Genomic DNA, 13,014 nt, shown 5'->3' with positions numbered 1-13,014 from the left:
TTTTTGCCTGTTTTTCCACCTGGGGTCCGAGGTACCAACACCTGTCGCCATCACAGTTTGGTAGGTAAACGCTGTGAAAGAAAAATTTTCATAGGTGACGTTGGAAAGTTTGGAAGTCCGTGTATCTTTCGAAAATTAACTTTTAACCATTTTGAAGGATTGTAAATGGCTTCTGAAAGAATCAGCAGCCTCCCGTCCCGGGCCTCCCCACTTCTCCAGACTCTTGAAGCCCCGTGTTTCTAAATGATATATCCGATTTTGCCTCTGTGTTTGCTAAAGCTAAATATGCCCCCGCACGCACACACACACACACACACATCACACAAACACACACACACACATACAGAGCTTCGTTTCCTTTGTATCTACTGCTGATGTAACCAAAAGGGGGGTCCAGCAGCTCACTGTGCAGAAGCCAATAAAGAGGCCAGGTTGGTGGAAAGGAAAGTTTGCTTTATTTTCGATGCCGGCAGCCAGGGTTGGGGGAGGGTGAACTCGTGTCCGAAGGCCGACTCCCCCCTGACAGTCAGGGGGCAAGGGCTTCTATAGGTGGAGGGAGGGGGCTACACGCAGAAACAGCACAGGCAGCTCTGGCAGGCGTCTTGATATTGGCCACGCGGTGCCCTGACCGGCGGCATCTTGATTAAGTGCAGTCAGTCTTCAGGTCCAAGGTCGGTTGGTTCCCATTTCCTTGAGGCCAGTTCTCGGAATTGTGGCATCTTGTGTCACGGCTACAGTCCGGTCCTCGTGCAGTTCACTTCTTCCACCTGGTGGGGTTTCAGTGTCTGCAAGATGGCTCACAGGATGGGGCTCAGAATATCATCTGTGGCCCCTGAGGAGGAACTGCAGGGCCTTGACTGCGCTTATCGACTCAACTATTGTCTTGTCCTGTTGAACCACTTTCCTTTGTTTCTGCGTTTTCTCACTTCTCTGATTAAACTTATTCTTTGCCTAGAGTTTTTCCACAGACAGAAGGCAGGCTGAGGACGTGGGGGGAAGGACCCTGGGGTCCTGCTCCGTTTCACTGATTCTTCTCCAACTCCTTCCTAGCCGTTTGACACCCATTGCGCCAAGGACACTGCCATCTACTTGCCTGTCGGTGGTCTCCCCCGCGCTGTGACCCCTCCTGGGCACCTTTGCTCCATCCGTGTGTCACATCTGACCTCGGGACCCTGTGCTCTCCCTTCTGCTCCGGTGGTACAGATCCGGCAGTCGCTTTAAGGAGCGTGGATGCCTGGAAGGCAAGATGATTTTAGACCTTGAGAGTCTGGAAGTGCTCTTACTCTACCTTCAGACTCGCCTGGTGGTTTGGGAACAAGTTCTCGGTGGGCAGCGTTTGCCAGTTGCCTCCCTCTTGCCCACGTTGCTGTCGAGAAGTTTGACCTCTGCGGGCCGAGCGAGTCTCTCTCTGTTCCCGGGGTCGGAAAGTTTGCGATGATTTTCCTGGGCGGTAGGTGGAGCCTTTCAGTCTGGAAGCTCAGGTCTTTGAGTCCTGGGAAAGTTTCTTTTCTTTTCATTCAGTGAACACTGAGTGCCTGCCTCCCGCTGGGCTCTCGTTGGGAACATAAGTGAACAAACAACAGCAGCAGACGACGATCCTGTGCTCGTGAAACGGCGCGGAGAAGAGCGTTTCAGCATGGCAGCGGGATAAGTGCTGAGGAAGAAGTACTGCCCCGGGATGGACGAAGACAGGAGCGGGTGTGGTCCAGATGTTCGGGTGGCCAAGCAGACCTCCGCGAGAACGAGAGGGGGAGTGTGCCCCGGAGGAGGGCCTGCCAGGCTGACGGAGGGGCGAGTCCACAGGCCCTGAGCGGGAAGGTGCCTGGCCGGCTCGGTGTCCGGTGAGGCCGGTCCAGCACGCGAGCAGAGATAGCGGCGTCGCCGGGAGATGACGGTGTGGAGGCTTCTTGGTCATGGGAGACTTGGCTTCTACTCAGGGTTTCTAGCAAAGGAGTGATGTGGTGGGACTTAGGTGTCATGAGGGTCACCTGTGCTGTGGCCCAGAGAGAGGACGGAAGGGAGGAGGGGCGGCCAAGGGCCAGGCGGCGTCTGTGAAGCCTGGGAGGTGCTGGTGCGCAAGCGGTGGTGGCGGAGATGGTAAGGCTGGTCTGGTGATGAGGGCGCTTGAAGGACGAGCCAGTAAAATTTGGTGACAGGTCGTGTGTGGTGTGTATGTGGGAAAGAGGAGCTGGCGGTGGCTTTCGTTTACTGAGGTCATGATAGGCACCAGCTTGGTTCTTAGCGCTTTGCAGGGACAACTCATTTGAATCCTCGTAGTAAACTAAGTACCCTTATTCACATGTTCGGGGTAAGGAGGCTAACTTGCCCTGGATCAGCCAGCTCATAAGGGGGGGCCTCGGACGCAGAGGCCCGCTCTTCCCTGTGGATCCTTCTCACCCCCACCTTCTCTGGTCCGTCCGCTCTCCCCTGTGGATTCTCACCTCCGCCTTCTCTGGTCCGTCTTTCTGGAACCTTCTCTGGTCCGTCTTTCTGGAATAGCCCCTGGAGCTTTGCCCTCTGCAGGTTGTATATGTTTCTTTCCTCCGTATTTTCCAGCCTTTGTCTTTGTGCTCTTCTCCCTGAGAGAGTTCCTCAACTTAATTTTTTCCTCTTTGCCATCATCGTGCTATGAATTTCCGAGAGCTCACTTTTTTGGTAATGTCTTTTTTTTGTTGTAGCCTCTGTGTGTTTGGTGATTACTTATCTCCGTGAGGATATCAAATTTGTTTTTAATTTTCTCCCTGTATGTTCTCTTTGCTTCCACGGTTTTTTCTGTTCGTTTTGGCCTCTTTCACAGCACTTTTTCCTCAGATGTCCAGCAGCCCCGGGTTAGGTGTGCTCCCATTCAGCTCGAGAGCAGATTGGAAGCTCAGAGCATGGGGCGGGGATGGGGCACGGGGTGTGGCTTTGATCCTCAAGGAGCCATTTGTTGGAAACCCTGGAAGCCAGGGTCTTCAGGACTTTTCCTCTTGGGCTGGTTAGAGCCCCAGAGAACCTCTTCTGTTCTCTCGCCAAGTGGGGAAAAGTCTGCTCCCTGTGTTCTAGGTGCCACATGGGCAGGCGTCTCCCAGCTTCCCTGTATGTTCTCTTTGCTTCCACGGTTTTTTCTGTTCGTTTTGGCCTCTTTCACAGCACTTTTTCCTCAGATGTCCAGCAGCCCCGGGTTAGGTGTGCTCCCATTCAGCTCGAGAGCAGATTGGAAGCTCAGAGCATGGGGCGGGGATGGGGCACGGGGTGTGGCTTTGATCCTCAAGGAGCCATTTGTTGGAAACCCTGGAAGCCAGGGTCTTCAGGACTTTTCCTCTTGGGCTGGTTAGAGCCCCAGAGAACCTCTTCTGTTCTCTCGCCAAGTGGGGAAAAGTCTGCTCCCTGTGTTCTAGGTGCCACATGGGCAGGCGTCTCCCAGCGAGCAGTGTGTGTGTGTGTGTGTGTGTGTGTTGTGTGTGTGTGTGTGTGTGTGTGTGTGTGTGTCCCCTTGGTCTCTGCGTGTGACGTGGGACCCAGGCCCCCAGCTCTACTGGGGTCCAGTTCGGAGATCCTCCTGGAGTGGGAGAGGATGACCACTGCCGTTGGAGCCCTGCAGACGCCTGCCGCGTATGCGAGGCGGGTTCTTGTCCCCGCTGGGACCTGCCAAGTGCGTTGCCAGGTGCCCGTCCTGTCCCCGGGCTCCGCACTGTGTGCTGTGTCTCCAGCGTACGACCCCTTTACTGCACGGTGGGCGGGGGCTTGGGAGGACTTGAAGTGAGACGTGGGGTCAGTCCATCGCCTTGACTAATATTCAGGATAATTAACGTTTGCAGCTCACAACCGTCGGGACTCAAGGCCTGGCCTCTGACCAGAGTGGGCAGGCTGTACGTAGACGGGGTGGGGTCAGGGGGGACTCAGCCTCTGCTGCACGTCCTGGCAGGAGTAGGGGGAGGGTGGGAGAAGGAGGTGAGTGCCTGACCCCGCCCCCTACCGCCTGACTCGCTGGTGCCCCCGTTGCAGAACCTGCCAGATGCTCCCTGGTAAAACAGGATGGAAAGGGTGGAGCGTGGGTCTGGAGGGACGGCGGGGCAGGCACACCTAGAGTGGACAGATCTCTGAGCCCAGACGCGTAGCGACTACATCTTAGACAAAACAAAGTTCCGCCTGATTGTGTACCTTGAGAAAACTAATAATAGGACCGGGAAAATTGTCAGGTGTAAACCATTTATGAAAATCAGTAGCTTCTGGACTATAATTGTAATCAGGAAATGTACCAAGAAAAATCTGTCCTTCTCAGTAACAGCATGGAGGTAAACGTACTAGTTTCCGAGGAATAGGACCAAGGTGGAGACAAAAGCCTCGAACAAAAGCAGGCATAAGCCGTATTCCTAAACATGATTTTATTATAAACATCATTAGTATAAACAGTATTTAAATTCGGTTTTATATTCCCACCATGCTTGGGAATATAAACACGGGTGAGGTGGTCAGTGTGTATTTGTTGACTGACAAAATGAGTGAATAAACTGTCACTGAGACATTTATGTCGGTGTCTGACAGGGGAGGCCCGCCCTCGCTCGACGTGTGTGTCCACCAGGAGGCGGGCTCCACCGCGACGGCTGGTCTCAGCACAGCGGCCGCCTGGTGCCCGTGACCACACTCAGCCAAGACTGGCTCAGCGTTTGTAGCTAACCTCATGGGCCAATCACCAGGTTTTTAAAAAGCTTACTATTTATCTGTACGTTTACAAAAGTAATGTGACCGTTGCCGAAAAGGTACGAGAGGAGATGCAGCCAAAAACAGAAGAAAGCACACAGAAAAAACATAATAAAAGTCAACTTTAATTTTTCTTCTCAGCAGTAACCACTGCTAGCTTTTTAGTATACATCTCTGGGGTATCTTTTCGCATGTGTGTGAGAGAATTGGAAGCAACATCGCCCGTTTCCTAGCCTGCTTGCTTTTTCTCGCCTCGCCGTGTGGTTTGTCACGTCCTGGAATTGGCCTCAGTGGGTGACTCTCAGTGGCTGCACACAGAACCCCGAAGGGCCACTTGTTCTGTGTGACGCAGAGCACGGGCTGTGACATCGGGCTCCTAAGAACCAGGAAGATGTGGTCTGGACCTCGGGCTGCTTTCTCCAGCGCCTGGACTGTACCGCCCTCGTCCCTTACCTGGACCCTCCCCCTGCCCTCAAGCCCACCCAGGGAGGGGTCTGATCACATCCCACCACCCCCTCCCCGCCGCACCCCCCGCCCACCTAAACTCCCCACACTCTCAGTATAAAGACGGAGTCCATGCTTTAGTCCCCAAGACCGCATCCGCCCACCTGGTCTCACGCATCGGGTCCCGCCACCTCGCTCCCTCCCTCCCTGCCCTCAGCCCCTGCCCCCAGGTGGTGAAGAGCCAGGGCTCAGATCTGTGTACTTGGGTGCGAGTCCTGTCTGTGCCACTTCTCCCCTGGGTGACCTCGATCAGGGTCGTCATCTTTGTTTTCACTCCCCTCATCTGTAGGATGGGGATCAAAATATTACCTAATCGCAGTGGGAATGACCTGCTGAGAACCGTCTGCTCAAGAAGGGTGAGTTAGGAGCGTTTCTCGTTCTCCTGATCTCACCTCAAACGTCACTTCCTTCGCGAGGCCTGTGACCCCTCAGGCCAGGTCAGGCCCCACCCCAGTTGCACACCCGCCTGGATGTGCTCGCAAAGCCCGTGCCCTCGTGCTCAGAGCTCAGGGAGTGCTGCTCCCCTTGCTGGATGTTGACTGCTCTCCCTCTGGACCGCGCCGGGTACGAGGCCAGCGCCCGGCCTGCAGCTCCTTTCATCTCCTTCCCTGAGGGGCCGGGCTGAGCCCAGGAGGCCAGCCCGGGCATAGGAAGGGTTGCAGTCTTCCAGGGACACTTGACATGTGTGCCGCCTGCTGTACGTCAGGCACTGTTGGAAGTGTTTTACATTTATCATCTCAGTTTCCCAAATGACCACCTGAGCCTCGTCTATGTTGTATCTAGAAGAGGACTTGGGACTCAGAGAGGCTGAGTGACTGTCCCGGGGCCACAGAGCGGGCTGAAACCCAGGCAGCCTGAGTGCTCAGCCACCTTGCCCCTGGTTCTCGGACTCCTGTGCACATCAGAGCCCAGAATGCTAGTTCAGTCTGTCTGCGGTGGGGCTGAGAATGTGTTTCTAGTAGGTTCCCCGTGAGGCTGGTGCTGCCGATGCGTGCAGACCACACTTGGAGAGCCCCCGCACCACCCGCCGTCAGTGCCCAGGAGGAAGTTTCCAGTAGCCAACGGGCTCCCCTAGATGTGGGTACAACTGCACTGTTGCCTTTGCCCCCCGCCTGCCTCCTACCTGGACACTCATTTATCTTTCCTTTCTGGTTCCAACCACTTCGGTGACTCGGGAGGACAAGTCCCCGTGTCACCTGGGCCTGCCCACCTCCCTTCTGTCGGACCCTTCAAACCGCGGCTGCTGGTTTTCCCCAGCGGGGCTGGTTTAAATCATCCACCTTGAAATGGACTCGCGTGTGTTGTGCTGGCGAGGCTCCCCCAGGCAGGGGAGGGTCGGCTGACGCCAGAGGAAACAGCACCTTTCTGCTGCTCACGGAGGCTCCACGGTGGCCAGCTGGGCCCTCGGGAAGACAGAGATTTTCAAGCAACTCGATTTCTGTGCTTCTTGCCGATTTTGATTAACTTTTCACTCCCGTTGTAGAACGCGGGTTGTATTCACTTGGCTTCTCACGGAGGAATAGGAGCCTGCAGCCCTCAGGTTCCCTGCCCGCCCTGCCACTTCCTCGCTGTCACACTTCCTCCATGTCACACCAGGGAAACCAGTATTGTGAAAACAAGAAGTCTCTTCTCGGGCTGAGGGCTTGGAAAACTGCACACTTGCCCATGGGCATCGAAAGCCTGAGTCCAAGTGCGTGGAGGAAGATGCCTGGTTGCTCCCCAGGGGTTACGCTTGGGGCGCCCGGGTCCGGGCAGCCTCTGCTTCAGCAATGGCAGAGTCCCGGCTGGTAATTCGTTACTGAGGGAAGTTACATAACCGGCCACCTTCTCACTGTTCAACCGTTTCCTGGAGCAGAAAGTATTTGAGTTGGAATCCTACCTTTCTTCCATTATCTATTTTTTGAAGTCTTGCCTCAAGCCAGCAAAAATGTGAAGCCTTCACTGAACCATCCAGTTAGAACAGACTCTGCTCCCCCTGTGCTGACATCACGCCTGGCAGCTGGTGCTGCAGAGATTCTGGCCTTTCGGCTTCGGATAAGCCTCCTGGGGGCAGCCGTAGGAATGATGGTGGTAACCTCACGACGCCTAGCTCCTCGGAGGTTTTCAGCAAGCGCTTGTGTACTGGACACATTTAGGAAACGTGGTTCTGTCTCAGCCGGGCAGGTGCGAACTCTCCCTGGTTCGGGGAGTGGATCACCGTGTCGGGGGCGTTCTCCCGGCCGCCTCGCTGAGCTTGGGAACTGCTGGGAGTGACCGTGTAGGATATGGTACGAATTTTCTACTTCTGCACTAAAAGCAGGACCACCCAGGTCCCTTTTGCAGTATCTTTATTGAAGCAATAAACTGATTGCAAAGCCAGTGCTTCCTTATCTGTCCATGTTCTAATGAAGTGAAATAAAAAGGATATAATGAACATGCTCAAGGTCGTAATCTGAGACAGAGCTGGACGGCTTCTGGAATCTCACGGTATCATTTAGTCTCTCCCAGCCTCAGGCTCCTCATTCCTTGAAGGGGGATGGGTTACAACAACCTCTAAAAACACGCGCAGTTTGAGGATGCGTGGTTTGTGTTCACATCACAAAGCCACCTAAAGGAAACTCCGCATTTTGCTGGTGAGCCATTCAATTCCAGCCTCCGTCCATGATGGGAAAACTAGACTTTGAGACAAAGCCATTGTCCAGCCGGTGGCAGGTCACCTCACTCCCTTGGGCCTCAATTTTCCCAGCTTTAAAGTGAGGACAGGGGCTTCCCAGGTGGCGCAGTGGTTGAGAGTCCGCCTGCCGATGCAGGGGACGCGGGTTCGTGCCCCGGTCTGGGAGGATCCCACATGCCGCGGAGCGGCTGCGGCTGGGCCCGTGAGCCCTGGCCGCTGAGCCTGCGCGTCCGGAGCCTGTGCTCCGCAACGGGAGAGGCCACAACAGAGAGAGGCCTGCGTACCGAAAATAAATAAATAAATAAAGTGAGGATAAGAGAGGCCGCTGGGCCCTCTTTTACTTTGGAAGTTTCTTATGAAAATCAGATGAGGTGACGTAGGTGCTGTCTAAAAGTGAGGGACCCGTCTTGCCATTTATATAGGAAAGGGTCAGGGATCATTGGCAAGTTTTCAGAGGACTGACGATTGGAAGACAGATGTTTTTCGTTCGCTCGCTGGACATTCACGCAGGAATGGACGGAACCCCAGCTGGTAAACCGTCCTCCGGTTCTTAGCCTCTTTCTCCCTGCAGACCCGGCTGCTTCTTTCTCGAGGGAGGACAGCCCTGAGGGCACAGGCTGGATGGAGTTCTGCTGTTGTTTCATCTGCCCTCTTAGCAGCCACAGCCAGTCTCTCCTCGCATGTCTGCCCACACCCCACCGCTCCTGGGATAGGACGCTGCGAGCGTGTTGAAACCGCGGAAGGCCAGAGGCCGGTTGCTACCCGGAACCTCCTCCAGCCCCTCTGCCAGGTAACCGTCACAGCCGTACGAAGGCAGAACCGGGGAGAGACCGTCCCGGCACAGAGGCTCGGAGCTCCCTGCAGCCCTTCTCCCAAGCCAGGCCTGCCCGGAGGCGGCGTCTCACCCCGGGGTGGATGGCGCATCATCTGGGATTCTGCAGACCCAGCTCTGCCTTCTACGTCAGGGCCACTCAGGTGAGCCTCCCGGCCAGCACAGCCTCCCCGGGGCCCGTGAGAAGTGCAGGAAGCAGAGAATCCAGCCCAGTGAAGCAGCATCTCTAAGGGCTGGGCCCAGGAATCTGGGTTGTAACGAGGTCTCTCGGGATTTCTGCACCCACTGCATATGGAGAAATGACGTTCTAAGTTATTCGGGGACACTCTGGTGTCGGGACACTGGGTGGACGCCTAGAATCCTGTGTGCTCGGCCCGCCCACCCCTCCGTGTGGGAGCGTCCTGCCGCCTCGACTCGAAGCGTGTGACGGCAGGGCTGCTGGGAGCGAGACTCCATCCAGTGGCCTGGCGGGCACCTCTCCTCCAGGCCCAGCTCCTCCTGGGGCCAGAGAGAACAGGCCTGGGCGCCCCTGTGGTCGTGACGCCCAGGTGTGCCAGTGTGGAAAGAAGGGTGAGGAAATGGCTGACCCCGAGGACAGCAGCCTGGGCGCGTTCCGGGCCGCAGTGCAGGTGTTTCCTGGTCCAGCTGCGTCCCCGGACACACCCTGGCCATCTCTTCAAGCTGCCAGTAGACACCCCTCTTCTTCCCTCTTAACCAGGTGAAGCTGGGTTTCAACAACCTGCAGCAAGAGTTGTGACGATGGCCAATGGGGCTAAGGAGGGCCGGAAGCCGAGCGGCTGGGATGTGGGCAGGATGGAGGCTCGGGCCTGACGCAGGCCTTCAGGGTGCGGGGGGCAGAGGGCAGGGGGCACGGCGGCTCTCGAGACCTCACACCCGTCCTTCACTGGTAACTTGGGATTTCCAGTTTCCTATTGAAAAAGCTCCAAATTTATTTTGAAATGGGGGCCAAAAAGAGGGTCTTTGTCTCCAAGAACTATAACATCTGCTGGGAACCTCTTTCTCTGTCATTTTTTGAGATCTGTCAACAGCAGCCAGGGCTGGCTAATGCACCCCTCTGGCATCGGTCCCTGTTCTCCCAGGGCCTGTCCACCCAGCCCTGCCCCGAGCCCTGACACCCCAACCGCTCACCCAGAGGTGCAGAGGGCCAGTGAGGGGAGCTTGGGGGTGGACTCACGTGCCCTAAGCGTACACTCTGCACCTTGGTCTCCTCACCGGTGAAGCTGAGCTGAGGGGTTCCACTTAGAAGGCAGAGAGGAGTGAGAATAGTAACTCTGAAACGCCTGGCACATAGAAGGTGTTTCGTTAGAGCTCTCGAAAGACCCCCATGTAATACCCCTTTCTACTGAAAGTAAAGATTTTTCTTTCTGATCCTGGCTATTTTCAGAAGTGGCCAGTGTTGTTTGTTTGCTGGGACCAGTCCAGGTGTGATTTTTCCTTCCACCTGGGAAGCCCGGTGTGCCAGACATTCCTTCTTACGACTTAGTGCTGGGGATCCTTTTCCTTGTGTGGTTAAAACACATAAATACGTAGAGCCGGGTGACAGTCTGTTTCAGCCCTAAGATCAGATCACTTGTAGATAATGAGTGCTGTCTCACAGGCATCGTAGGACAGGAAAGGAATTTCTGAGGGTTTCTTTTGTTTGTTTGTTTTAAATAAGTTTATTTATTTATTTTTGATTGCGTTGGGTCTTTGTTGCTGTGCGCGGGCTTTCTCTAGTTGCAGTGAGCAGGGGCTACTCTTCGTTGCAGTGCGCGGGCTTCTCACTGCGGTGGCCTCTCTTGTTGCGGAGCACAGGCTCTAGGCACACGGGCTTCAGCAGTTGTGGCTCGCGGGCTCAGTAGTTGTGGTGCACGGGCTTAGTTGCTCTGCAGCATGTGGGATCTTCCCGGACCAGGGCTCGAACCCGTGTCCCCTGCATTGGCAGGAGGATTCTTAACCACTGCGCCACCAGGGAAGTCCTTCTGAGTTATTTAATCCACTTCCTGCGGTAATCGTGCATCACCAGCTGTCACTCCGCCTGCGTGACAGACGCTCAGCTGTGGAGGGGAAAGAACAGAGCAAAGTCAGTTATTCTGATGGATCGTTTGTTCTATCATAACTGGCTCCATCAATACGCCTAACAAACACCATTTCCTAATTCAGTCATCCTGATAATACCGCTGCTTGAAACAAACAAAGAAACGCATTGAAATAAATAACAGTAGGTTATGGTCATGGAGGGTTTAGCCTGAGACCCGCCTCCGCCCAGTAAGTGTGTGATTAACCAAGTTACCCCCTCTCCTGGCTGCACTGAATCAAATTCCTACAATACCAGCTAGTTCCGTCCGAGTTTCTACAGGCGTTCCAGGTTCGCTGGAGAAAGGTCCAGAGTGGAGAAGGGAGGAGTGGGGACCAGCCTGCCCTTCAGAGACCTCGCGGCGTCATGTCTCGACTTAAACCCCTTGTGATCACTGGACCTGGTTACCTAGTTGTATTCACTCATTTATTCATTAAAAGATGGAGCGTGTAAGTTCTGGGAATATCAAAATTAGTGAGAGAACTTCCAAGCTAAGTTAATGGCAGAGGCCGAATGTACTCATAATTAAAATACTTCTACATGTAATTGGGAAAGAGTTGGCACTTTATGTCAGAGAGTAAATCTGCTAGTGATAGGCAGGCTTGGTTCGGTGCCATCTCCTACCATCAGAATCCATTTCTCTCCTTCACACTCCAGCAGGGCTCATACAGCATCTTTGGTATTATAGTACTGTTCGTGGTCTGTTTTGTATTTTAGTTGTATTATTAGGATCTGAAGAAGGAACAAAAATAAGAAAGAAATGGGTCTTTGCCTTCAAGGAGCTTACAGTCTACTAGCAGCTTTAAGCCGGGGTCACAAGTGATGATTCAGAGAAGTATCTGGTAAGTGTTAAAGGAAGCAGCAGAGGTTAAGCGTGCGGGTGAGAACGTCGGTGTATCAGGAGAAGACTCGTGAGGGAGAGGCGCATCGACAGGGGGCTTGAAGGTTGAGTGGTATCTCCACAGGTACGGGTATAGAAACCAGCATTCTGGAACGAGGAAGGGCACAGCTCTGCTTCCACGTGGAGAAGGGTTTCTCAACCGCGTGCGGCACTGTTGACGTTTGGGGTCAGATCATTCTCTGCGAGGGGCCGTCCTGTGCACTGTAGGCCGTTCCCACCTCCCCGCTAGATGCCCCGGCACCTCCCCCGAGAAGATGTCTCCGGATGTCGTCACATGCCCCTGGGGCTGGGGGCAAGACCGCCTCGGTCAAGACCCCTGATGGAGAACATACACAGACACAGAGAGGCAGGTGTGTTTACATCACGGAGGACAGATGCAGGAGAGAAGCAGCTGACGACCCTGGCTGCATTTGATTGAGATCTCAAAAAACGACGGAGGAGGACGATGTTGCCTCCAGACTTTCATAGTCCTTGCAGACAGAGACCCACTAGGGCCCATTATTTTGTCATTTTCCCCAGAGCCCAGTGTTCTCGTGGTCTCTCTCCCATCAAGCTTGTTCTCAGATCCTCAGCCCTACAAAGATGTGATGATTGATCTTCACTGGGATATTAGTGGTACCTGAAGACAGTTATTCCTGTAGCAAGCATTTTTATTTTAAAGCACGCCTGATTGTTTAAGGCAACAGGATGTAACTTAGCCGTAGAATCTCAGGCATTAGTGAGAGGGTCTGTGCGGGCAGAGGACGTGGAACCCTCCAGGAACAGCTGCAGACGCTCAGCATGTCTCCCTGGCTCAGACCAGCCCTCTTTCAGGTACAGTCCACGCTCAGCGCCCTCCAAGTTTGAATGACAGCTGCTTAAGAATCTGCCAACGTTTTCACCACTAGAAAAAGGAGACATGCCTTGTTGCTTTGTGTTGAAAACTCAAAGCACCACATTCCTTCTATTCCCCAGGAAAATCCAGCTCTGACCAAATTCCTTACAGCGCGTGACCCTGAGCCCCAACATGAACTTCACCTTCGTCTCCCCCAGAACAGCTGTGCGCTCCGCCACCAGCCTCACAGGTCACATTTTAAAAGTCAGCAGGGATTTTTCCCGCAATGCTTCAAACTCAAAGTTGAGACGCAGTCATAGCAGTGAAACTCCCTCAGCCTCTTAGGATTAAGCGTGGTGAATCTGTCACTCTGTTTCTGTGCCTGGTAATTCAGGAATGTAAAGAGACTTTATTCTGAGTAGGAGGGAGCAGAATAGGGATAGATTTGCTGAAGATATAGAAACCGCGATAAGAGGAGATATGAAATCAACAAGAAAACGGTTGCCAGGCAACCTGCTTGGTCGTCAGAGCGACAGAGCCATCTTCAATA

General features: G+C 54.2%; 1 long non-coding RNA gene across 1 annotated transcript; it reads right to left on the bottom strand.

Moving 5' to 3' along the window:
* Nucleotides 1-4,827: 4,827 nt before the first annotated feature.
* Nucleotides 4,828-6,714, bottom strand: LOC112397624 (uncharacterized). Its single transcript, XR_003002833.1, has 3 exons — nt 6,468-6,714; nt 5,390-5,470; nt 4,828-5,059 (listed from the first exon to the last, which is right to left on the bottom strand). It is a non-coding gene; the product is annotated as an uncharacterized LOC112397624 (long non-coding RNA).
* Between the last annotated feature and the right edge of the window lie 6,300 nt (nt 6,715-13,014).

The sequence above is a fragment of the Neophocaena asiaeorientalis genome, unplaced genomic scaffold (genome assembly GCF_003031525.2).
Source record: "Neophocaena asiaeorientalis asiaeorientalis breed wild unplaced genomic scaffold, Neophocaena_asiaeorientalis_V1.1 scaffold1644, whole genome shotgun sequence".
In the NCBI taxonomy this organism is placed as follows: Eukaryota; Metazoa; Chordata; class Mammalia; order Artiodactyla; family Phocoenidae; genus Neophocaena; species Neophocaena asiaeorientalis.
Note: the sequence above shows the minus strand (reverse complement) of the source record. Positions and strands in the feature narration are given on the sequence as shown.